We start from the raw sequence: 25,330 nt of genomic DNA on the forward strand, positions 1-25,330 counted from the left end.
CCATAATTAGCCAAAGAATCCACATTCATCGTCAAAGCCTTAAGCTGAGCAGCTATAGCAGTAGCTGTATCTAAATCCAGAATTCCTGCTACCTTGCCCTGAGATAGTCTCTGAGTAGGACTCTTGTATTCATTAGCAGCCATCAGTTCAATGAATTCATAAGCTTCATCGTAGCTTTTAGCCCACAACGCTCCTCCTGATGTTACATCAAGCATGGGTCAAGAAGTAGCACCTAAACCATTATAGAAGCAATTAATGATCATCCAGTCAGGCATCCCATGGTGAGGACACTTTCTAAGCATCTCTTTTTAATGATCCCAAGCCTCACATAAAGATTCTCCAGTTTGCTAAGAAAATTGAGTAAGTGTGTTTCCTGATTGCAGCAGTCTTCGCCATAGGGAAGAATTTAGTTAGGAACTTTTGAGAAAATCCTCCCATTTGGTGATAGACCGTGGTGGTAAAGAATGTAATCAACACTTCGCTTTATCCCGCAGAGAGAATGGGAAAACTCTCAACTTAATAACATCTTCAGAAACTCCATTGAACTTGAAAGTGTTGCAGATCTCGATGAAATCTCTGATGTGCATGTTGGGGTCTTCTATCGGAGAACCCCCAAACTGAACTGAGTTCTGTATCATCTGAATCATGCTCGACTTGATCTCAAAGGTATTAGCCAAGATGGCTGGTCGAACAATGCTAGACTGAATATCATTAATCTTCGGTTGAGAGTAGTCCATCAAAGACTTCAGATATGCTTCTAGTTCTCCCACGCGATCGCAAGTAATATAGAATAATTTCTAGTTCGTTCCCACAGGGACTGGTTTAGGTTAATTTTAATCAATGTATTTATTCAACAATGATATGGTTATTATCCAATGCTAAGAGGAATAACAAATTAAGGTTGTTTTAACTATGCTTTACTAAGATATTATACTAAAGAACATTAACTAAAGGAACAAGAAGAGTTGAATACTATATGACACAAACATGGGTATCTAACTTCATTAAATACTTCATTCAATAGCCTTTTCATTCTTAACCTTAGCATGCAATGGTGATGACACTAATTAGATAACAGTAAACTAATAAACGCTAACTTTCGTTGTACGAATACCATACTACCAGACATCCACAAAAGAGATAGAAGCTGAATAGACACCAATTATATTGAGACCCTATATGTCTACAGAATTTGACAACATAATGATTTAATGCACAAGTTATCTATCGTGATTACATAGGTCAAGTGAGATCGTTAAATTTACCTACGAATCATGCATATCAAATACATGAGCCTAGGCTAGCATGGCAAGTTCTAAACCCTTAAATTCACTTCCACTTCATTAAAGATTAACACGCTATATTATAAGTTCGCGACGCCCATAAGATAAATAAGCACAACAAATACTAGGATATCATACAATCACCACACACTAAGGCATCGAACCGAATTAACTAAAGATATCCATAAATAAATCTTCTGAAACCCCGCGATAACGATTAGCCCATAATCGGACTCATTATCAACGTGGGTTCAGATAAAAACATCATATAATAAATATAGTTTCTATACTGAATAAATAATAAACCAAGTACGAAACAAGAGTATAGGTTCACAAGCAAGAAAAATAGCATCCTAAGTTATAACTTAAAACAAAGAATCACAAGAATAAACCAGATCCTCTTCTCCTTGGTTGAATTGTGCTCTACGATCTTCTTACGCCTTCTCCTTAAGCTCTGGTACATCTTGTTATGAAAAACGAACATAAGTTATGTTTATATAACATCCCATGTAGATTAGAAGTCTTCTGGATCAAAAGCAGAGTAGAAACAAGATTTTTTGAATTCGACCTGGCGCGGCCGCACGCTTCACCAGCGCGGGCGCGCTGTACTTCGGCTATCCTGGCGCGACCGCGCACTACTACACCAATTCAAAGCTTTACGGAGCATTATAAGATGACATAATTGCCACTCAACACTTACATTTTATATGTTATCTTATAGGCTGTCATAAAAATTAGAAGTCTGGGTGATCTAATAGAGCTTTATTTGTTCATTTTTGCTCACATATGTTCAATCTTATAATTGCCTTTTCATTACATAAGTGAGAAAAGTAAAAAGATCTATATATAAGTTAGCAAATAGTAAGAACTTAGGTATATCACTCATGAAATGGAGTTGTTAAAATTTTCATTTAACAATAAGAAAAACAAAACTTTTGATTTATTATATTACATTATTTTTACTCAATGCTTTATTATAGGAACTCGAGGATAAGGAAAAGCGAATGCTTACACTAGTTGATTTCTTTGACGCTACCCACGAGAAAAAAAATCAAAAGGGAACTTTCTGGACACCTGAGTTAGCAAATCGTATGAGGTTATGTATTATGCGTAAATTATTTGAGGCCAAATTTTTTGTTTAGTATATATAATCTGCTAGGAACTTGTACTCTTTTTTACAAATCATACGTTATTTTTGAATGTGATGTTGTAAATTACTTGGTAATTTTGTTGTTAAACTCTTCTATCCGTATTATATACATCATTTAGGCATGGTATTTGTCATATATTTAAAATCAGGTATTATGAGATAAAAACTGGTTATCTGATTTAGTTTTTATATAATTTTGGTTTGCATAGTACTGTTCAACAATCAAAAGTTTTTATTGTATGTAATTTTTGTATTATTTTGCAACTTTAATTTACATTCATTAATTTTAAGAGGTACTTACAGCTTGATCCTTATATATTATATTGCAGGCTTTATTGGTGAAGGGATGGGATGAGTATATGCGAAAACACACAAACAATGAGGGAAACACATCTTCTCTCACTGTTTTACCTCCTATGTCACCTATCAAACGTCTGCATGCGGAGGTAGAGGTGGCATGTTCAATCTCGAAAGAGCTTGGTACTCAAGCACCTAAGAAGAATAGACTATTTATGGGAGGTCGAGTGAACTTGTCAGATATTTATAGTGGTGAAAATTGTTAGTTCAGCGGAACCCACGTTTGACACATAACCATGATGTATGCTTAGCCATTGAAATTCTGCAATACGTAATGGGAACTACAGCTATAATTTTTCATGCTTATGATGGTGATGTTTATGTAGCTCGAAAAGAGATTGAAGAGCATACTCAACCATTAGCAACATAAGTGATATAAAATGATTACATGCTTTGAGTAAAGTACACTCGAGTGGCATCTAATAAGGTTGCAACAATCTTCGCTGAATGTAAGGTTATAACAGAGGTACACTTTGATTAAATTTTAATTAAACAACTCGATTAGGTCAAAAAAATCATCCATCCATTTGTTTATCTAAATATCTATGTGTTTTATCTGATTGAAATGTACCTAATTTTCCTCGTATAGTCCTGTAGTCTTAGTCGCATTATGTATTAAGGTATTATTCGGTTTAAGTTACACGAGGGTCATATAATGCAGTTATGTGATGAGATCATTATTCAGGTAGACATTATTCCAGGCATTAGTATAATCTACGGACTGCACACGACCCTTTACATAGGTTTTTAAATTTTTTAGTGACCTGGAGATATGATGTGCAGTAAAAGAATAGTGTAAAATACTTTAAATAGTGTATTAAGTTCAGTCTTCTTTGTTGCTTTTAGTTAAATTATGAGTATGGTACGTAAATTTGAGAACTGATCTACTTGAGTAGTTATCTAAGCAATGAAACTAAGCAAAAATTTCTAGAAGAGAAATCATATTAATATTTTTTTATTAATAGAACATTAGAATATTGAAAAAAGACCTTGAGTATTGAAATTTTATATTTTTATTGATATTGCAGGATTCACATGATGGTGGCACTCCCGACATATCTGATGATGAGATATTCTTTTAGGATGCATTCTGCTATTTGGCGTAGGATCAGGTACTTGGAGTATGATGTAGGTCATTTTGGTGTAGGATCAGGTACTAGCAATAGGATCAGAATAATGTTTAGTTGAAGTTGTTAGGTTGAATTGTATTTAGTTTCAAGGAAATTTATAATATAGTTGAATGCAAGGAAAGTACAATACCTATGTATTGCTATAACTTTTGATTTTTTTTCTAAAGAAACTCGTGTTTGTTTTATTTACCAAACTAGGTGTATTGTTTTGTAATTTTTTATTTTTGTTAAAAATGGTGATAACTTGTGTTTAATATGGGTTGTGTGAACAAATATTTATAGATTTTTTATCCACCATAGCTATATTTAGTATGGTCAATTATATTTGACGGAATCTGAAATGTATATATAGGGAGAAAAATAGAAAATAATTATTTTTAATTTTTCAGAAAATTAAAAAATACCTTAAATACTATGACATCGGTCATATTTACATGATCATATTGAAGAACCACTCCGTTGAATTTATAAATTTTATGGGAAAATCAAAATTTTAGAGGGAAATATGAAATTTCAAAATTTATATATATGACAGAAAATCAGTCACATTTTTAAATTGAGTCGGGAATTTCAAATTTATTATATGTGACAGAAAATCCGTCAAATTTAATAATTGGTAAATACCACTGAAAATCCATTGAATATAAAGTGTAAAACTCCACGGAAATAATAAAAGTGGCCCCTACAAAAGTAATGGTTCTCTTTCTGTCTAATTTAATATAATATGACGGAACTGCTCTTAAATGTGACAGATTATATTAAATTTGATAGAATATTTTCCGTCATATTTAACCTCATCTCTTATAGTGTTGTTCGTGTTGATAATTCACTTCACATCATAATTGGTTTATTGTTCAAACCAGATTAATATTGTCTTCGCTACTCCTTCAAAAGTTCATGTCAAATGAATTGTTGTAATCATCGGAGGATTCTTTCATCTATACTGGTCAACACGAGAGTACCAATGATTTATTTATCCGAGATGCTGATATTGTTTATTTATCGGCTCGTGTGTGGCCATGGGTTAGAGATGGAACCCATTTTAATGCTAGCAAGTGTGTGTTGGGCGTTCTTACAACGAGCCGTGATCGCGTGAGCGTAAGATACGCAGGAGGATGGTACATTGTGGTGGTTAATCGCATCACTGATGTACCTGTGTGGAAGTATGACTAGTTTATTCGGGTGACTATTTTAAAATCAAGTGCTAGATAAGAGTTTTCTTCTCTTTAACTTGTTTAGTGAATTAAATATGATTTTGATGTGAAATTGCTTAATTTGAATAATGAAATTGTTTTGGCACTTTATTCCTTTTCGAACTTTTCAAAATTCTGTTTTAGAAATCATTATGTCACGGCCTTTTCAAACTTTTCAAAATTATGTTTTAGAAATCATTATGTCACGGGATAAACTTGCTAAGCATTAAGATGCTCACCCTTTCTATTGTGAATATTTTACACAATCAAAGATGAAGAGAAAATTTGTTCAGAATAGTAGATGAATAGAAAGGGAAAGAGCCATATCATGATTGACGGTTATTAGCTTCACCTTCCCGATTGAGGATCCCGAGCTAGTTATGAGTTTTATAAGAACTATAACAAGATCGAAATTTATTATAACAGTCCAAATCTGGGGTCAAGATTTGGAGTCACTAAACAATCTTTACGTAAAATAAAAGAATATTCAATTAACCCCTTGAATCCGGATCATTTACAGGTTATGGTATGAAACAAAAATCTAACCTTCTACAATTCACAACAACTATAATACAAGTACAAATACCTTTATGCTAATGCTGGTATCTTATTTTCTCACATATTCGTCCTTTCGCAGCGGAGACTTCTCTAACTTCTGCTGTCTAACGAAATCTATTCACTTTTATCTTTCTCTGCTTCTGAAAGAAATAAGAGTTTACAAAGCAAGAGTGAGCCAAAAATACCCAGCAAGTATATAATTTGAATTTCAATATTAATGACAAAGGAAATTTCCGGACAAAATCTTTAAACAATTCTATTTATTTGAGTGAGTTGAGCGAATAAACGTTGGCTGTCACCAGCCTTTAACTATAAATCCAAAAGTGACAAGCGATTCCCAGATTCATCTCCTGAATCCGGGTTTTCTCCGGTTTTGGAATCATAAAACCTTTCGAGAGAGAATGCCATTAATGGCGATCAACAACAAATTAGACTGGACACTAGTTCGTATCTATGTCCTGCTGCTCAGTCAGGATATAATACACATCTATACCTACCTGTATAGATCCAGTCGGGTCCCCAGGCTCTACGGCCCATCTCAAGGCACCGGTCATGTCCCGGTCCTTAGGATCAAGTAAAACTTAATCCCCAAAATATCATTATCCAGCCCGTGGAGTATTTTGATATCAAATCTTTTTGAATTCAAAACGTCCCAATTCAGGGTTTGCAATTAACCCGAAAGAATGCGTATTTGCTCAAGAGAGAAATCTATAATATAGGAACAAGAATAAAAGGATCATGCATAATCAGAGTAATTGCAGCGGAATATAGAACATTTAACTATTCTTAACTTAGAATAGGAACGAAGAAATAATTGCAATATTTTAAAAGAAAGTTCTAGAATACTTGCCTCAAAAAGTTTTAATCGCTATTACAAGTTGACTTTGGTTCGATTTGGACGTTCGGCTTTATCGTCAAACTACTATCCCATTCTGGATACGATCCCAACATTCAGGCCCTTCAATTGGAACTTCGTTGATCTCGACGTCTAATCACCAGCTCATTCCCAGTCCGATATCACTCCTCGGTCTTCCGATTAGGGCCTACAGGGTTGGAATACCCTAATTCAGTTAATCACCTAGTTGAACGTAATACCACTATCTCTTCTACCCGTACGATTTCATGACCCGACTCATAATTATATGTATTATCGAAATACACATAGCAATAATGGTTCACATCTTCAATATTCGCTTCGGTATTTATTTTCGGAAAATACGTGCACTCGTCGCTTAAAAAAAATAGGGTAATCGATTATTTATAGATTATTTTGTATCAATCTCACTTAAATTCATATAATATAATTATATATGGTTATTTGACGTCTCCGGTTAAATATAGGTTACGTTCCCTTATTTTCGGAATTAATTTCCCGAAAATCAGGCAGCGTCTCCTTTGTTTATCGGCCTATCCGTCGAAATAATTCGACGTCAAACGCAATTAACAACAATAACAACCACAACAACCAATCCCAATTTGTAATCCTAATTACTGATACAGATTCAATTATTAATTATTGTTATTCATATTTTATTTTTCTTTTGGTTTCCAAATTAATGTTACAACTAATTTTATTTATTTATAATTTAAGACTCAGATTAAAATCATCATTGTCCACCGTCGGCTCGCCGAGGCTCTTCGCCGACGGCGGTAAAATCCACGGGTTCCCGTAATACTGGGCATCCTACGTAATTTCACCAATAATTACTAATTAAATCTCGCATCATCGATTAATTTATTTTACAAACCGAGTCAATATTCGACAAATCATTGAAATAATCAATTAATTTCAGCAGGAAATCAAAGAAATAATCCCAACAGATTATGATTCCAACCACAGAAAACAGGGCAAGGCAACCACGAATACACAGGCAACACCCGGAAATCACCCCGCCACCAACACGCGCCACACACGCGGGCGGCGGTGATAGTCACCGGAAAAGAAAACGGCAACACAAAGCAGACAACCAGACCAACATCAGCAACATAGTCAAATACCGCACAGACACACGCGTAGAGGCATGCGGCCCACGCGCCGGTCACTTCGCCGGAAAGAAACCGGCGGTAACCGGAAAAATACAACACAGTCACACAGCAACATAATAATCCAAAACAACTGACATACACACACATAACATATGTATAGGCATGCATATATATAATTAACCAACAGAAGCAGAATCAAGACAAACCACCGGAAAAATCGGATGGGAAAAACAGCAGCAAAGAGGGGAAAAGCGGGGAGAACCGAGCGGCTAAAGAAGAAAACGGGGAAGGGGAGAGAAAGACGAGAGAGCAGAGGGTGAGAGAGAGAAGAGACTCGAAGAGATTGATCGAAGGAGGAGGAAGGAGAGGCGGTGGTGGTGCTAAATAGGGGTGGGGGGGTAGTTGGGTGTATATATTTTTTTTCTTTTTATTTGTTATCTTTATTTTATTCCCGTTATCATCCCTTTTTGTACCGCAATTTAAAAATTGAACGAGTGTTTAATGGGTAAAACAATCCGAAAATTTACGAAAACAATTTCTTTAAAATTTCTGAAATAATTAATAGTTTATAAAATTATATTTGCAAGTTCTTTAAATCATTTTTATAACGCGCATTGGACCTGTATTCTTTTCAATTTAACGAATACATGTGCGGTTAAATAAAAGTTTCCGAAATAATTTTGAAATTCTTTAAATATTCTAAACTTAATAAAATAAAATTTTCATGATTTTTGAAGCATTATGGGATTAAATATTGACTTTATAATTAAATGAAATCAGTAAAATCATTTAGAGATACATAATAAATAAAATATTGATTTCTAAATTTTATAAACTCCTAAAAATAATAAATAGAATTATAAAACAACAAAAATAATTTTAGAGATAATTTTAGCATTTATAAAAATAAATATTCAATAAAATCATTTTAAGAATAAGATAATACCATATAGTTCAATAATCAATTATGCAAATAAGGTTCGTATCCAACAATTTCCCAAAATTAAAAATTGGGTAACACACAGCTAACAGACCCATCACATATTTTATTTATTTAATAATTAGATAATTACATTTACAGATTGGATCCGAAAATAGGTTACTTAGCCGCTAAGTAACTAAAAAGGCGATACGACTTTAATACCAGACTTGGATAATTATCAAAACGGTACTTACTATAAAACACTTTACACGGAAACAAGGTAATAATAATTCGCCTTCTGAGAATACGAATTTTATCGAGCTATACAATGATTATCATATCCAAAATTTCACACCGCGACTCGTAAAGGTCAAACCGTACCCCGGATCGAAAAAGTCAAAACACGAAAAGTGTTCAGAATTATCAGATTAGGTTCGAAAGGAGTTTTCGGAAGAGTTTCGGGTTGCAAAAATGCAAAAACGGTTGAAGTGGGACGATTTCTGATTTTAAAAAATAATTTTATAATTATGTAAAAATAATCATTATTAATTCTATAATTTCTTATAAAATCATACAGCAATCCAAAAATCACTAGAAAATACCAAAATTATCTACATATAATTCTGGATAATTAAAAATTAAAATATTTAAATTTTATCAGAAATAAATATCCAAATATTATTATTCATCATCAAATAATTCACCAAAATTCCAAAAAAATCACATAATAATTATTTATTGATGAAAATAATTACATAATATTTCTCAGACGTTACATCCTTCCCCCTTAAAAGGATTCTGTCCTCAGAATCATGCTAAGGAACAGACCATGCTATTTTTCGAGTATCTTACTTAAAATTTCTCGGAAATTATCGCCTTAATCACTTTTCAATGGTCCTCTACCATCATCAAATTTATTAATTTCTCATGCAACTCCTAACTCAATCTTTACTTCATAAATTTGGTGCTAAATTACTCTTTATAAGTCATACAGACATGAATGTCTTGTGAACTCATTATACCTGTGACAACAAGACCAACTCATTCGCAATCGCTTTATTAATCCCATTATCTCAAGGGACTAACTTAATTTATACTAGTCTGCCTTTCTCTCTAACTCTAATAATTTGTGTTCATGAATTTCCTATTTTCACTGACTATTCTACTATACGTTGCGCCCAGTATACTGGGCTTGTGGCGTCTGATGCTTCGAAATGTTCTAAATTTATTCAAGAAAAACTAAAATTTAAAGGAAAATCTCGGTAATTGCGTTTAACTCACCACTTTGTAGCATACTTCAATTTCTTTTCAATCACTATCAAGTAGATTCATCGAGCGAGAATCTCTTACTATCTGAAAGGAAATATATTAATTTGGGAACAAAATGAATCATAACTTCATTCAAAACCAGGTCTCTTGGTACTAATACTCATTTTGTTGTCATATCAAATTATATATCAATACGAACTTTGATGCTCACAACGTCCCATACTGAAGTCAACATCAATCATCTGCATTAATACCACCTTTGATATCTAATAACAAAGTAAGTATCAACATAACCCAGAAGACGGATCAAAACCTATTTTTCAATTTTTAACTTTTGCAATTCCTTTATCCACTTTCCAGCAATCTTAGTAACATTCACTCTTTCTTTTCTACTCTAGACATCTGTCTCTAAATGGATCTTGCTTGGTTGGTAATTAACCATACTTTCGTAGCTCATAATCTATTATGACCAGAGTTCATACCTTTGAAGCTTAAAATACAGTTGCTACTTTTTAACCCTCCGCAAGCATATCTTCCAACGCTTAACTTGGTCTTCCTTAGTCCTTGAATTGGCGAGGAGGTTATCAATAAATACAACTACACTATCCAAATACTCCAGGTACATTATGTTAATTTAATCTTCAGACTTACAATTTCTGAAAATCAATACGTAACTTCATACCTCCATGCTTCTTTTTCCCATGATCACTTTTGTGCACAGTGCAAAACACTCTTTATTTCATCATTCTTTCATTCCACATTTCTGAAGTTTTCCTTCACTCATTATTTCATTCCTATTGAGTTATACGATACAGGGCTTTTGACACCAGCTTAACTCTGTGCAGTAAACGACGAGAAATTCTTACCTCATTCCCCGAGGTAACCTTGGGAAATCATTCGTCCGAACCTCCTGGACTTCACTTTAATTTTAAAGAATTATGACATGAGATTCATTGTAATGCTCTTCTCTCACAGTTCGCCATTAATACCTTTGTTTAGTCTAGCCTGGTTACACGCATCTTTGGAACGAATTCCTATTTCCAATTATCGGCATTTCACTTCATTCTACTATCAGTTTTGGCACAACTGACGTTCATAACTTGCTTATATCCCGGATCATTTTTATCAAATTTCTTTATCATTCTTTTTATTCCACTTCTTTTCTTATTTATTTCTCCATTCTCATTATTCATTATCTCTTTTAAACCTAAGAAATTTCCTTTTCTTGATAATATTAATATGTTCATTATTAGATAAGTCATTTCTGAAGTTAACGCTAGAATGCAGGCTTTTATTTATAATATTTAAATTCTTATTAACAAAATTATTAAAATTCATCGATAGCGATTTTCTTAACCTCGTTTAAATCATCACTGATCGCATATTTGGCTTTCTCCAACTGATCAATATTTCTTTTCCTTGAGTTTACATGCGGACTCCGTCAGTCTCTGTCTTACATCGGATACTTGTATTTGGGAGCTTCCCAGTGCTTCACAACAACTTCTATTCAATCGCCATTCGACATGAGTATACATTCAAGTTTTTCCTGGAATGTCATTACATATGATAACATTTCTTTGTTTCGTCTTACATCTTCAGTTCTTGAAAGCGCTATTTTTGTTTATCGTAAAGGCCCATTCATCTAGATGAAACCTCACATATGTGTGCAGTAACATCACGCTAATTCTACTAAACTTTCGATTTCTGCTAATGTCATCGCTTCCTCCAAATTGCTAATCACTTTGATTTCGGATCTTAAAATCATGTTAGAGCTTGACTCAACCTAATTGGAATCGGTCTCCATTTACCTAACCATTAGTTGGTAAAATTGATTAATTAACTCTTTTAACCGATCAATTAAACCAAGTGAAGACTAGCTAACTGCAATCAAAGACCAATTACATAAAGTCGATTTGATCATAACATTCTTTCTCAAGAACCGAGATCGCAATCATTTAAAGTACTGATGGAAATGACCAAATATTTCATTATTCTTGAATGTAGGGCAATTTCTGAAAATTCGGGCAGCACTTCCCCTACGCCATTGACTACCAGTCGAACTCAAGCCGACACCATCAATCAACCAATCATCCACAATCATCTCCACTCACTTCCATCAACCAAGATCATCAATTTACCACAATTCACATTTTACCATTTTAATCAGCATCTGAATGGCATATCATATATCTTTTTGATTGGAATTGGGTCTTAAACCAACAATGATTAATATAACCATACATTTCTCAGTTTTTTCAAAATATTACAAATTATTATTAATGAACTTAAAATTTGATTCCATGATTCTTTTAATTTATTTCTGACCATTACTAATCAGTTTATTTTTTAATAACCGTGCACGGTCTTCATTATTATCATCACAATCTGGTGGAAACTCAATCGTTAGAACATTATTTCGTAAAATATTTCGCAGTTGAATCGTCATTCCTTCATCTCCACTTATGTTTCCGTATCGAACTTCCGTCGTTGGCCCACTTATGGGTATTAAATTTGCTATCATTCATTTACTTAAGTTAGAGAACTTCACAATCTCTTGAAGGACATGTTCGAGATTTAGTTGCAATCAAGATTTTTTCCATCTTGACTCTTTACAACACATATCTTCCCATGACGAAGGGATGTTTCACGTATTAATTGCCTGTCTGAGTCATTGTTCAGAATCCTCTTGATCTTCGATTTTCGTTCCGACAATCGTTGCTTTTTCTGAAGTACACTACTTTCCTTCCTTATTTTATAATTAATTTGTTTATTACAGTTCACTAACGATTCATTTTATGTTGAAATCTTCTGATTTAAAATGCATCGAGTTAACGCAATTTATCGTACTGATGAGATCCCCGTAGCAAGAACAACTGTCTGACTTAATGTCTTTTCTACGATCGCGTTGTCGGTGTATCCATTCTTCCTTGCTCGCAAATGTCCACCATTTATCGGCTTGCAATCATATCCTCCTTTGACAAGTAATTCTACCTGTCACATGGGACTATTCTATTTCTTTTGTAATTTTCAGAGAACAGACTCAACGCAAGAGGAGAATTTGTGAATAGGAGTTTGATTGAAAACTGAATAAGGAATAACAATGCAACAAACAGTTGGAAGAATCTGTAAATCAATAAATTGAAGGAAGAAGAATGAGTGAAGATTTAGATGTGAATGAGACAACCATATTCGTACTCAAGATGGCCAGTCTTTCATACTATATGGCATACATCACATGATTTGGTGGCGTCCCACCCGACTCTTCGTCATTTTGACAAAGCGTCATATCACAACACTGTTTGTCTCAATCAGGAATCAAGAATTTGAGAAGAGAAATAGTTCAGAAGGAATACAATAAATTTTCTTTCATTTTCACCTCATATGATTTATCAACAGAAGAAGCTCATACGTATTCAAGAATCAAAAAGAACATATGCCATCGTGTTAGAGGAAAGAATGTTAGTATTGATCACCTTCCACGCTTTATTTACGTATGCCTTCAAGAATCATTGGAATGAGAGATTCACCGTTTAGGTCACATTATTGCTTCGGAATGTTGTCTGGAAATGCCTTCACATCCAATATTTTAATGATTTGACCATAATTGCGTCCTTGCGAAATTTATAACCACTGCTTCAGATTTCATTTATGCCGCGTAAAATAATCATCGATCACGCAATGCCTCAATTTCGTTGATAAAAATATGATTCTTCTTCCACCACATAGAAGATTCTTTCATTTCCTCCAATCATTCTCCGTCCATTCGAATCACGAATCATGTTAAATTTTAATATTTTTATAAATTGGGTAAATAATATTTTAACATGTTGATTCAATTATTGATTTTATTAAACAAAGTTTACTTTCGTCTTTCACGGAAAACTTTTCTTCCTACTGGTGGGTCTACTTGGTCCTTCGAACTAACAACACTGAGTATATATTCATTCTTCTTTCTAGGTCATTTTCTGTTTATAATAACAAGAACTCAAGTAGTAACTCGACAACCAAATTATAAAACTCATTTTATGTAAAAGATCTTTTGAAAGTTTATTAAGGAAATCTTTTTCGAAAATCTAATTTTAAAGTTTTAGAAATCACATATTTGGTCGTCATTACTATATAAGTTACTTGCTATCCTCAGGATCTGCTAATGAAATATCTGATTAAAAGAATGCTCATATAAGGGTCTCTCAATTCTGGTACATCTTCTACTTTTCCTTGGATTCTGCTCGCACTTATTAGTTGACGAAACTTCATTTACCGTTGTATATCATTTTATTCACAATTCTATCATAATGCTGATATCTGGTACTATCTTTGACATTTTGGTCATCGTCTGTGACGTTATGCTTGCAACCACGCATGTGATTCGACGTTCTTTCTATAAATAAAGTCGCACCTTCATACTAGTCTCACCTACACCTAGTAAGGTAGACATCATTCCTCGCGCAGCGCCCGGTATATGATAAGAATCCTCTAGTAACGGTGGTGCCTGTGCAGCTTGCAACTTTGGCTCTTTCTCAGCTTCCATCAACTCGTTGCCTCCAGCGTGGAGCTCGTCCTACTACCTAATTCTAAGTTAAATTGTACCAACACTCACCTAGCTTCCCTTAAATAAGTGCTCACAAAATCAATCGCATTTTCTTCAAAACCACATAAAAAGTAGGGTAACATACCCAGTCTACGTCGATCCGTCGATTCCTCATTATTGTAGGATCTGAGAACTCAATATACCTATAATGTTACGATATTCTCCTTACACTTTCTCAACAATCCTATCTTATCAACTTCCATATCGGATCTGCCAATCCTAATCCACACTCAACTGAACTTAACCTGAGTATGCCTAGGGTCTTTCCTATCTTGTACGACCTATCATTCCTATCTTACTCTCACCTATTCTTATTTCAGAGACCAATAACCTGCAGCTCTGATACTAACTTGTAACAGTCCAAATCCGGGGTCAAGATTTGGAGTCACTAAATAATCTTTACGTAAAATAAAAGAATATTCAATTAACCCCTTGAATCCGGATCATTTACAGGTTATGGAATGAAACAAGAACATAACCTTCTACAATTTACAACAACTACAATACAAGTACAAATACCTTTATGCTAATGCCGGTATCTTATTTTCTCACATTTTCGTCCTTTCGCAGCAGAGACTTCTCTAACTTCTGTTGTCTAATGAAATCTATTCACTTTTATCTTTCTCTGCTTCTGAAAGAAATAAGAGTTTATAAAGCAAGAGTGAGCCAAAAATGCCCAGCAAGTATATAATTTAAATTTCAACATTAATGTCAAAGGAAAATTCCGGAAAAAATCTTTAAACAATTTTAAACAATTCTATTTATTTAAGTGAGTTGAGCGAATAAACGTTGGCTGTCACCAGCCTTTAACTATAAATCCAAAAGTGACAAGCGATTCCCAGATTCATCTCCTGAATCCGGGTTTTGTCCGGTTTTGGAATCATAAAACCTTTCGAGAGAGAATGTCGTTAATGGCGATCAACAACAAATTAGACTGGACACTAGTTCGCGTATATATCCTGCTGATCAGTCAGGATATAATGCATATCTATACCTACCTGTATAGATCCAGTCGGGTCCCCAGGCTCTACGGCCCATCTCAAGGCACCGGTCATGTCCCGGTCCTTAGGATTAAGTAAAACTTAATCCAGCCCGTGAAGTATTTTGATATCAAATCTTTTTGAATTCAAAACGTTCCAATTCAGGGTTCGAAAATAACCCGAAAGAATGGGTATTTGCTCAAGAAAGCAATCGATAATATAGGAACAAGAATAAAAGGATCATGCATAATCAGAGTAATTGCAGCGAAATATAAAACATTTAACTATTCTGAACTTAGAATAGGAACGAAGAAATAATTGCAGTATTTTAAAAGAAAGTTCAGGAATACTTGCCTCAAAAAGCTTTAATCGCTATTACAAGTTGACTTTGGTTCGATTTGGACGTTCGGCTTTATCGTCAAACTACTATCCCATTCTGGATATGATCCCAACATTCAGGCCCTTCAATTGGAACTTCGTTGATCTCGACGTCTAATCACTAGATCATTCCTAGTCCGATGTCACTCCTCGGTCTTCCGATTAGGACCTACAGGGTTGGAATACCCTAATTCGGATAATCATCTAGCTGAACGTAATACCACTATCTCTTCAACCCATACAATTTCATAACCCGACTCATAATTATATATATTATCGAAATACACATAGCAATTATGGTTCACATCTTCAAAATTCGGTTCGGTATTTATTTTCGGAAAATACGTGTACTCGTCACTTAAAAAAATAGGGTAATCGATTATTTATAGATTATTTTGTCTCAATCGCACTTAAATTCATATAATATAATTATATATGGTTATTTGGCGTCTCCGATAATTATTGGTTACATTCACGTATTTTCGGAATTAATTTCCCGAAAATCGGGCAGCGTCTCCTTTGTTTATCGGCCTACCCGTCGAAACAATTCGACGTCAAACGCAATTAACAATAATCACCACCACAACAACCAATCCCAATTTGTAATCCCAATCACCGATACTGATTCAATTATTAATTATTGTTATTCGTATTTTACTTTTCTTTTCATTTCGAAATTAATATTACAACTAATTTTATTTATTTATAATTTAGGACTCAGATTAAAATCATCATTGTCCACCGTCGGCTCGCCGAGGCTCATCGTCGACGGCGGTAAAATCCACGGGTGACACACCCCCAACTTAACAACAAAATAAATATATCTATTACAATATTTAAAAGGAAGTAAACATTACCGAATCCAAGATCTTACAGTTTAGGGTTTAGAACAGCCCAACACTACCATCTATTACAACTGATTTTAATATCGAGTCCTCACACAAAACTATCTCTTATTCTACCTGAGCTCAAACATACGCATCAACGTCACAGGTCTTACGTACTATCTGTTTGAATCTAACCAAAACTGCTAGCTGTAATATCAGGGTAAAGCAAGGAGTGAGCCAAATGCTCAACAAGTGCTAAACAATATGATACAAAACATAAATCGAGATATATATTAAAGAATGACAATGTGAAGACATAACCAATAATAACAAGAGATAAAACTTTGGGTGATGGCATCATTTGCTTGTATCAAAACATTTTCAAAATCATATCTTAATCAAAATCATTTTATGACGCTACAGATTTTAGCCGGTGATCAGCCACGAAGTAATCCCGAACCTCGCTGGGTTCTAAAATATTAATGGGATCCCTAGGAAACTTTTAAGCCTACAATATAAGTGTGGAAATGACTCGCGTCTCAGTCCAAATCTACTATTCAAAGAAAACATTTATCTCCCTTTGGGACTGAAAATCCACATTTTAATCATTTCAAAAACTGATGCCGATTTATAACAAAATCTCTTTAAACAGTAAACATTTTTATCAAGGGATTATAGATCAACTTGAAATACTGGAAATATGATACTAAATCTCAGGGCCATGATCCGCTAGACTTTACTTATTAGGGCAATTGAAAAGTTTCCATATACAAGAACTTTGACAAGGTGTTCTAGCAAGGATATTGGATAATAAGAAAGAGTAAATGCCGAACTAGGCTTAAAGCAAGGATTATAGACAAGGTATAGGTATTGTAACATCAAGAAGATAAACATCAAGGGTTACAAGAATACCAGAGGTGTTAAGGTATAAAGAAAGTGATCATTAGCTTAAGGTTTATCAGGATGTCAAACTTTAGGGTAAGAAAGAGGGTATCAAGCAATTAGGAACAACTTAAATGGATATCTGGCTTTTAGGTATCAAGGTAAAGTTTTTATAGGAGTTCATGTGGCAGGGTGAGATATCAATACTTTAGGAATCATTAGCATGTTAATCAGGAGGATCAATCAAGTATTATAACAAATCCTTATTTTATCAAGGCATTCCAATTACTTTACTATACTATCGTGATAAGACTTTTGATCTACTTGCAATACGTACTTGAGAGTTCATGGCATTTCTATATAATTCAAAGATATACTTAAGAATCGCTTGGTTCAAGTATAACAAAATGACTCAGAATAATCGCATCAATATATATGACTTAAATATTATCCATAGTGAATACGAAAGACAGGTTGAATCACTTGCCTTGAGAAAGGCTGGTCTGGTCTGGCTGGTAGGAGCAACTGGAAGCTTTATTCGACCTTTATGGCAAGTTTACCCTCGTTTCGAGATCCTACATAAATAATAATAACCTTATTATAATATATTCTCACCAACTTAACCTATTTACAACACCAATGGCACTTAGGCCTATATGCACGCGATTTATATTCACCTTATAAATATAATTGTACACATAGCCACATGTACTCACACATCATATTTAATACCAAATAATATAACATACACCATAATACAACACTAGGCTTGGATGATCTCGATCCCCAACTTAAGTCACTTGGTCGCTAAACTAGACAAAGTTCCCAAATTTTGGCTTTCTTGCTCAATGTGCCTTTACTAAACTATCCAAAACCTTTTGACCCTCACTTGGGCCTTTAACTCTAATGGCTTTATACTATCTTACAACCATAGTGGTCAACCTAGATCTCACTCCTAAGTGTTCTAAAACTTTATGATAAGTGAAAGTGCTCACTGAAGTAAATTTCAGAATGACATCTATGGCTTCTTGTGTGCATTAGACACTCTTAAACTATAAGTTTTCCTCCAAAACTTCTACACTAGACTCTTCTGACCATAAGGCATCTCCCAAACTTTTTGTGGCTCAAGGGCCTAGCTTGGGCCTCCTTGGGCCTAAGCTTAAAGTCCATGGTTCCCCTGTTTTCTGGGCAGAAAACACCCTGACTTGAATTAACTTGTGACACATGGTTCTAACTCAAATCCTATGGAATATGGTTGGAAAAACTCCTCTTACACTCCATCTAACTAAGGCCCAATAGGGCCTAGTGAGGGCCTACTCATGACATGGTCAAAACTTCCTATTTCTAAGTTGCAACAAAACTGTCCCCTGCTGGACAGATTTTGTGATTCCACTTGTGCACCTAACCAAACGACTAGCAAACCTCCAACCAACACCTAAAACCTTTTATATACTCCTAATGCTAGCTTCTGGTGGCTTGGGCCTCAAAGTGCACAACAATGACATGGTCAAAACTCACTCTAAATCTCAGGGTACTAAACTGATTTTCTGCAGAAACTAATACTCTCCTTTCTCCAAGGTTTTTACTTAACAAACTCAACCAACAACAACCAAAAACCCAACCCAAACCTTAACTAAGGTGTTCTATTGAACTAACCCCCTTACACTCAAAATAATCTTGGTGGAGATCATCCTTACCTAAGGTGCAACATAGCAAAACAAAGGAAATCACATAACATAATTTACAAGTCATCAAGTTTTTTTTTTGAAAACAATAAGTTGTATATTTTTTATAAAATATACGAATTATTACCACATATCAAGGAGCACTAATCAAGATTAATTTCTTATCCCTACTGAAATTAAAGCTTACTAACAAAATCATTCCAAATGATCAAAAACTTCCAAAGTTCCAAGAGAAATCTACATGCATGCATGACTTCGAGTCTTATAAACCAAAACAACATACTTTCCAAATATATGTTATCATGAAATCGACATGCAAGCCTAGCATAAGCTATAACTAGATGATCACTTAGCATGCAAAGGGTTTATCAAATTTTTGATACAAAATTTATGTTATCACTACCAAAAACACGTAGAAATGGAACAAGGCAACAAGAATAATCTCAAGAACCATTCATTCGGCTCCCTCAAGGTCATGGCCGAATAAAGTGGAAGGGAAATTACCATTTAACATCAAGGGTCTCTTTCTCATGACTTGGAATTTCACCATTCCTTGTAGTTCTCTCAAAAACAACCTTAAATCCATAAGAATCAAGATTGTACTTTGAGTTCCAACTAAAACTTTGACATGCAAACTCAAAACTTAAACTTTTCACTCAAAACTCTTTGAATTATACATGATCATGATATAGGAAGTAATATTTACTTGAATGGGAGGTGGAATCTTGAATGAAGAATGAAGAAAAGGGGAGGGAGTATGGTTTCGGCCAAAAAAACCGAGAGGAGAGGGGGAGGGCCGAGAGGAGAGGTGGGAGGAGGGAGGAGGAGTGTGGAAATGGTGGAGTGATCATCATGTTTGTTTGGTTTTTATTTTCCCACAAGTGAGTGGATGAGAGAAATTACAAGAATAACCTTCCAACATAGTTAGGTAGATTTGCATGCAAGGACAAAATGGTAATGTGACTAGTAGAATGAAAGTGAGTGGGGTTGGAAATGCCTTCCTTGCCCCTTGGGTGAATAGAAGAGAATTTGCATGCAAGGGTATCCATGTAATTTGATAATTATTAAGCAACTAATTTTCAAAGATTTATTTTTATATAATAAAATAAAAGTTCAAAAATTATAAAATTTATACCATAAAATAACTTGGATTTTTAGAGATTTTATAAAATCACTTTCAAAATTTGTAAACAATATATCTTTTAAAAGAAAATTTCTCCAAGGCTTAGAATATTCCTTATAAATAAAAAATAAAGGAAATAATTAAACTTTTTCTTTGAAAAATCATGTACTACACATAACAGTTTTATAATGCAGAAATTCTCGCTTACACAATCGTACAATCATTGAACATATTTTTATTCGTCTTTAATATTATACCAAATCCATAAATAATATTACATGAAAATGCCGGTCGTAACAACGGATTCCCGTAATATCGGGCATCCTACGTAATTTCACTGATAATTACTAATTAAATCTCACATCATCGATTAATTTATTTCACAAACTGAGTCAATATTCGACAAATCGTTGAAATAATCAATTAATTTCAGCAGAAAATCAAAGAAATAATCCCAACAGAATATGATTCCAACCGCAGAAAATAGGGCAAGGCAACCACGAATACACACGCAACACCCGGAAATCACCCCGCCACCAACACGCGCCACACGCGCGGGCAGCAGTGATAGTCACTGGAAAAGAAAATGGCAACACAGAGCAGACAACCAAACCAATAGCAGCAACAGAGTCAAATACCGCACAGACACATGCGCAGAGGCACGCGGCCCACGCGCCAGTCACCTCACCGGAAAGAAATCGGCGGTAACCGAAAAACGCAACACAGTCACACAACCACACAATAATCCAAAACAACTGACATACACACACATAACATATGTATAGGCATGCATATATATAATTAACCAACAGAAGCAGAATCGAGACGAACCACCGGAAAATCGGACCGGAGAAACAGCAGCAGAGAGGGGAAAAACGGGGAGAACCGGGCGGAAAAAGAAGAAAACGGGGAAGGGTAGAGAAAGGCGAGAGAGCAGAGTTCGAGAGAGATAAGAGACTCGAAGAGATTGATCGAAGGAAGAGGAAGGAGAGGCGGTGGTGGTGCTGAACAGGGGTGGGGGGATTTGGGTGTATATATATATATATTTTTATTTTTTATCTTTATTTTATTCCCGTTATCATCCCTTTTCGTACCGCAATTTAAAAATTGAACGAGTGTTTAATGGGTAAAATAATCCAAAAATTTACGAAAACAATTTCTTTAAAAATTCCAAAATAATTAGGAGTTAATAAAATTATATTTGCAAGATTTTTAAATCATTTTTATAATGCGCATTGGACCAGTATTCTTTTCAATTTAACGAATACATGTGCGGTTAAATAAAAGCCAGAAAATTTCCGAAATAATTTTAAAATTCTTTAAATATTCCAAACTTAATAAAATAAAATTTTCATAATTTTTGAAGCATTGTGAGATTAAATACTGATTTTATAATTAAATGAAATCAGTAAAATCATTTAGAGATACATAATAAATAAAATATTGATTTCTAAATTTTATAAACTCCTAAAAATAATAAATAGAATTATAAAACAACAAAAATAATTTTAGAGATAATTTTAGCATTTATAAGAATAAATATTCAATAAAATCATTTTAAGAATAAGATAATGCCATACAGTTCAATAATCAATTATACAAATAAGGTTCGTATCCAACAATTTCCCAAAATTAAAAATAGGGTAACACAGCTAACAGACCCATCACATATTTTATTTATTTAATAATTCGATAATTACATTTACAGATCGGATCCGAAAATAGGTTACTTAGCCGCTAAGTAACTAAAAAGATGATACGGCTTTAATACCAGACTTAGATAATTATCAAAACGGTACGTACTATAAAACATTTTACACGGAAACAAGGTAATAATAATTCACCTTCTGAGAATATGAATTTTATCGAGCTATACAATGATTAGTGTATCAAAAATTTCACACCAGGACTCGTACAAGTCAAACCGTACCCCGGATCGAAAAAGTCAAAACACGAAAGTGTTCAGAATTATCAGATTAGGTTAGGAAGGAGTTTTCGGAAGAGTTTCGGGTTGCAAAAACGCAAAAAGGGTTGAAGTGGGACGATTTCTAATTCTAAAAAGTAATTTTATAATTATGTAAAAATAATCATTATTAATTCTATAATTTCTTATAAAATCATACAGCAATCCAAAAATCACCAGAAAATACCAAAATTATCTACATTTAATTCTGGATAATTAAAAATTAAAATATTTAAATATTATCAGAAATAAACATCCAGATATTATTATTCATCATCAAATAATTCACCAAAATTCTCATAAAATCATATAATAATTATTTATTGATAAAAATAATTACATAATATTTCTCATACGTTAAATTTATCATCTTTTGAATTTTTAATAAGACGTTATAAAAGTGTAATTAAGTGAGCGTGTAAGTTCGATTTTGAAATCTGTGGAGTGGTAGTCCACTGTAGATGTGATTTATGAATATAAATGCTGTAATAATACAGGTTCAGTGGATGATACCGTGATGACTCAAAATTGCAAGGTGGCAGATTTGGGGCGTTACAATTTTCTTATTTATTTTTTATAACATAATAAATATTATAGTTTTTATATGTGTTTCAAGTGTATATAAGGGCATAAGATAAGCACTTATATACATTTAGCTGATTTGTATATAGCCGATTTAAATAAGGTAAACTTATCAAATTTAGTGTTAAGCATGTAATGCGAAAAAATTATTGTAAAAGATATTTAGATATCTATTCAAGCTTAAAGTTTTTGTGAATCATGACAAAAAAAAGTTCTGTGAATTTATCGATTAATTGAATCTTTCAATAATGTACTCACGATCTTTTAAAAAATTACAAATATGTTTGTAAAAATTTGCATTTAAGTGAGATTCCTCCAAGTGATTTTGAATATTGCAATATATCCTTACAAATTTGCATTTGTTATCAAATTCTAAAATAACTTATTTTAATACTCAAATTAATTTTAATTAATTTATTATTGTGTTAATATAATGTTTTTATAATTTAAAGTAAAACACATAAGAGAACCTATTATAATGTTAAAAATTAGTCTTAGTACGTAATTCTTTTAAATTTTTATATTAATTTCCAGACAATTTGTTTATGTAGTAGTAATTAAGAAAATTTATTGTGAAACACATAAGAGAATCTGAGAACAATTGAGACCTAGCAGCTCTTAAGGTTTGTAACATCCTACATCGATAAGAATAAGAGTGTTTGGGACCTTTATAGATACAAGTCATCAACTAATGTGTACCAAATTGCTAGCTTTTTCGAACTGACCAGTGGTGGGTTGTTGGGTCTGGTATGCATTCGGTTGTGGGCTTGGGTGTTATAGATATGTGACAACCCAAGTCATATCCTGAGCCATTTTCAAAAATCGGGTCAAGTCTCGATTCCGAGTCCGAAAATAAGCCGAAGCCTAGTGTCCCGAGTGCATCCAACTTGGGTTTATGACAAGCCCACCACAGGCCCCCAAAAGATCATGATTTGTTGGAGCACAAAGTAGTAGTACTTTGCCTTGTAAACTGAACAAAAGTCCCATATCTACTCGATGTGAGACTTGGGTGTTATAGATGGTATCAGAGCTCTACCCGGCCGGAAGTGCCGAGGCACTGCCCGGGTTTTGTATGTGTGTTTGTGAGATCGACGAGGAGGTCGATACAATAAGAGGGGGTGTTTGTAACATCCCACATTGATAAGAATAAGAGTGTTTAGGAGCTTTATATATACAAGTCAACAACCAATGTGTACCAAATTGCTAGCTTTTTCGGACTAACATGTGGTGAGTTGTTGGGTCTTGTATGCATTCGGTTGTGGGCCTCAGTGTTATAGAAGTGTAACAGTTTTTATCAGGTTAATATAAAAACTGTTGATTATGTTAAAGCTTTATCGAATTATTTGCATAAACTATATTCACCCCCCCCCCTCTACAGTGGATCACGGACCTAATATATATATAAATACAATTTTATAGTAAAATAGACATAAGAAAATATTTTATAAAAAATAACAAACATGTAAGAGAATTTTATATGATAAAACACTTAAGCACATTAATTTTTTTATTAAAAAAATTAAAATAAAAAAATACAGGCTTAAACATCTGAGAGATTGTCATTTTTATTTTACATAATGTCAAATTACTTTAGGTAAGCTAATATCCATATTTCAAAAGTAAGCTAAGCTTATTACATCGGCACCAGAGCATTCGGGAAAAAAACTTCTACACGCTTTTAAGTGAAAACTGCTATTTGCTGTAAATTGTTGTGATGTTTACCCAAACTAATAAACAGTGCCCTTCAAAAAAACAAAATGTATGCCCTTTTATTGATTCTTCTTAATTATCTTATATGCTTACCATTTTCTTGAAGACTCCCCCTCTTCAGATTTGGTCATCTCTAATATAACATTGTCCATGATTATTAAAAATTTTCTAATAGATAAGTCTCCTTCTAAATTGTCTGTTGCTTTGCTTGTTGATGCCGAGTTGTTTCTGTTAGTGTTTATGCCCCAGAGACAACACTACAATATTTTAATTTAAGACATTTGGATTATTAATGTTTATGTTTTATCGATTATTCCCTTTATATTTATTATATCTTAATTTACTGTGATATTAATGTTAGATTAATAAAAAAAATTTGAGTATGATATGAATTCTATATCTTTAACCACCTGACTTAGAAATGAGTATGAGAATAGTATCAACATTCCTAAAGGTCCCTAGTTTAGTATTATTATAGGGGACAATAATAATGTATTAAGACTAGTATGTTTGTTGACTAGTGATCACATCTCATTGATCATAGGTATGGTGATACTAAAGTCAAAACACAGGCACATGGATTGACCCGTTGTGAGATACTATATAAACTTTATATCTCTAAGCACCTAACCAAGAAATGAGATTATGAGAATAGTATCAATATTTCTAAAGGTCCCTAGTCGAGTATTATTATTAAGGGACAATAATAATACATTAAGACTGGTGTGTTTGTTGACTGATGATCACATCTTATTGATCAT

At 33.7% G+C, this 25,330-nt stretch overlaps 1 non-coding gene across 1 annotated transcript; it reads left to right on the forward strand.

Annotated features, from left to right (window-relative positions):
• The first annotated feature begins 273 nt into the window (after positions 1-273).
• LOC141669102 (small nucleolar RNA R71) lies at positions 274-381 on the forward strand. Its single transcript, XR_012553397.1, has one exon. It is a non-coding gene; the product is annotated as a small nucleolar RNA R71 (small nucleolar RNA).
• The last annotated feature ends 24,949 nt before the right edge of the window (positions 382-25,330 follow it).

The sequence above is a fragment of the Apium graveolens genome, chromosome 6 (genome assembly GCF_009905375.1).
Source record: "Apium graveolens cultivar Ventura chromosome 6, ASM990537v1, whole genome shotgun sequence".
Classification (NCBI taxonomy): domain Eukaryota; kingdom Viridiplantae; phylum Streptophyta; class Magnoliopsida; order Apiales; family Apiaceae; genus Apium; species Apium graveolens.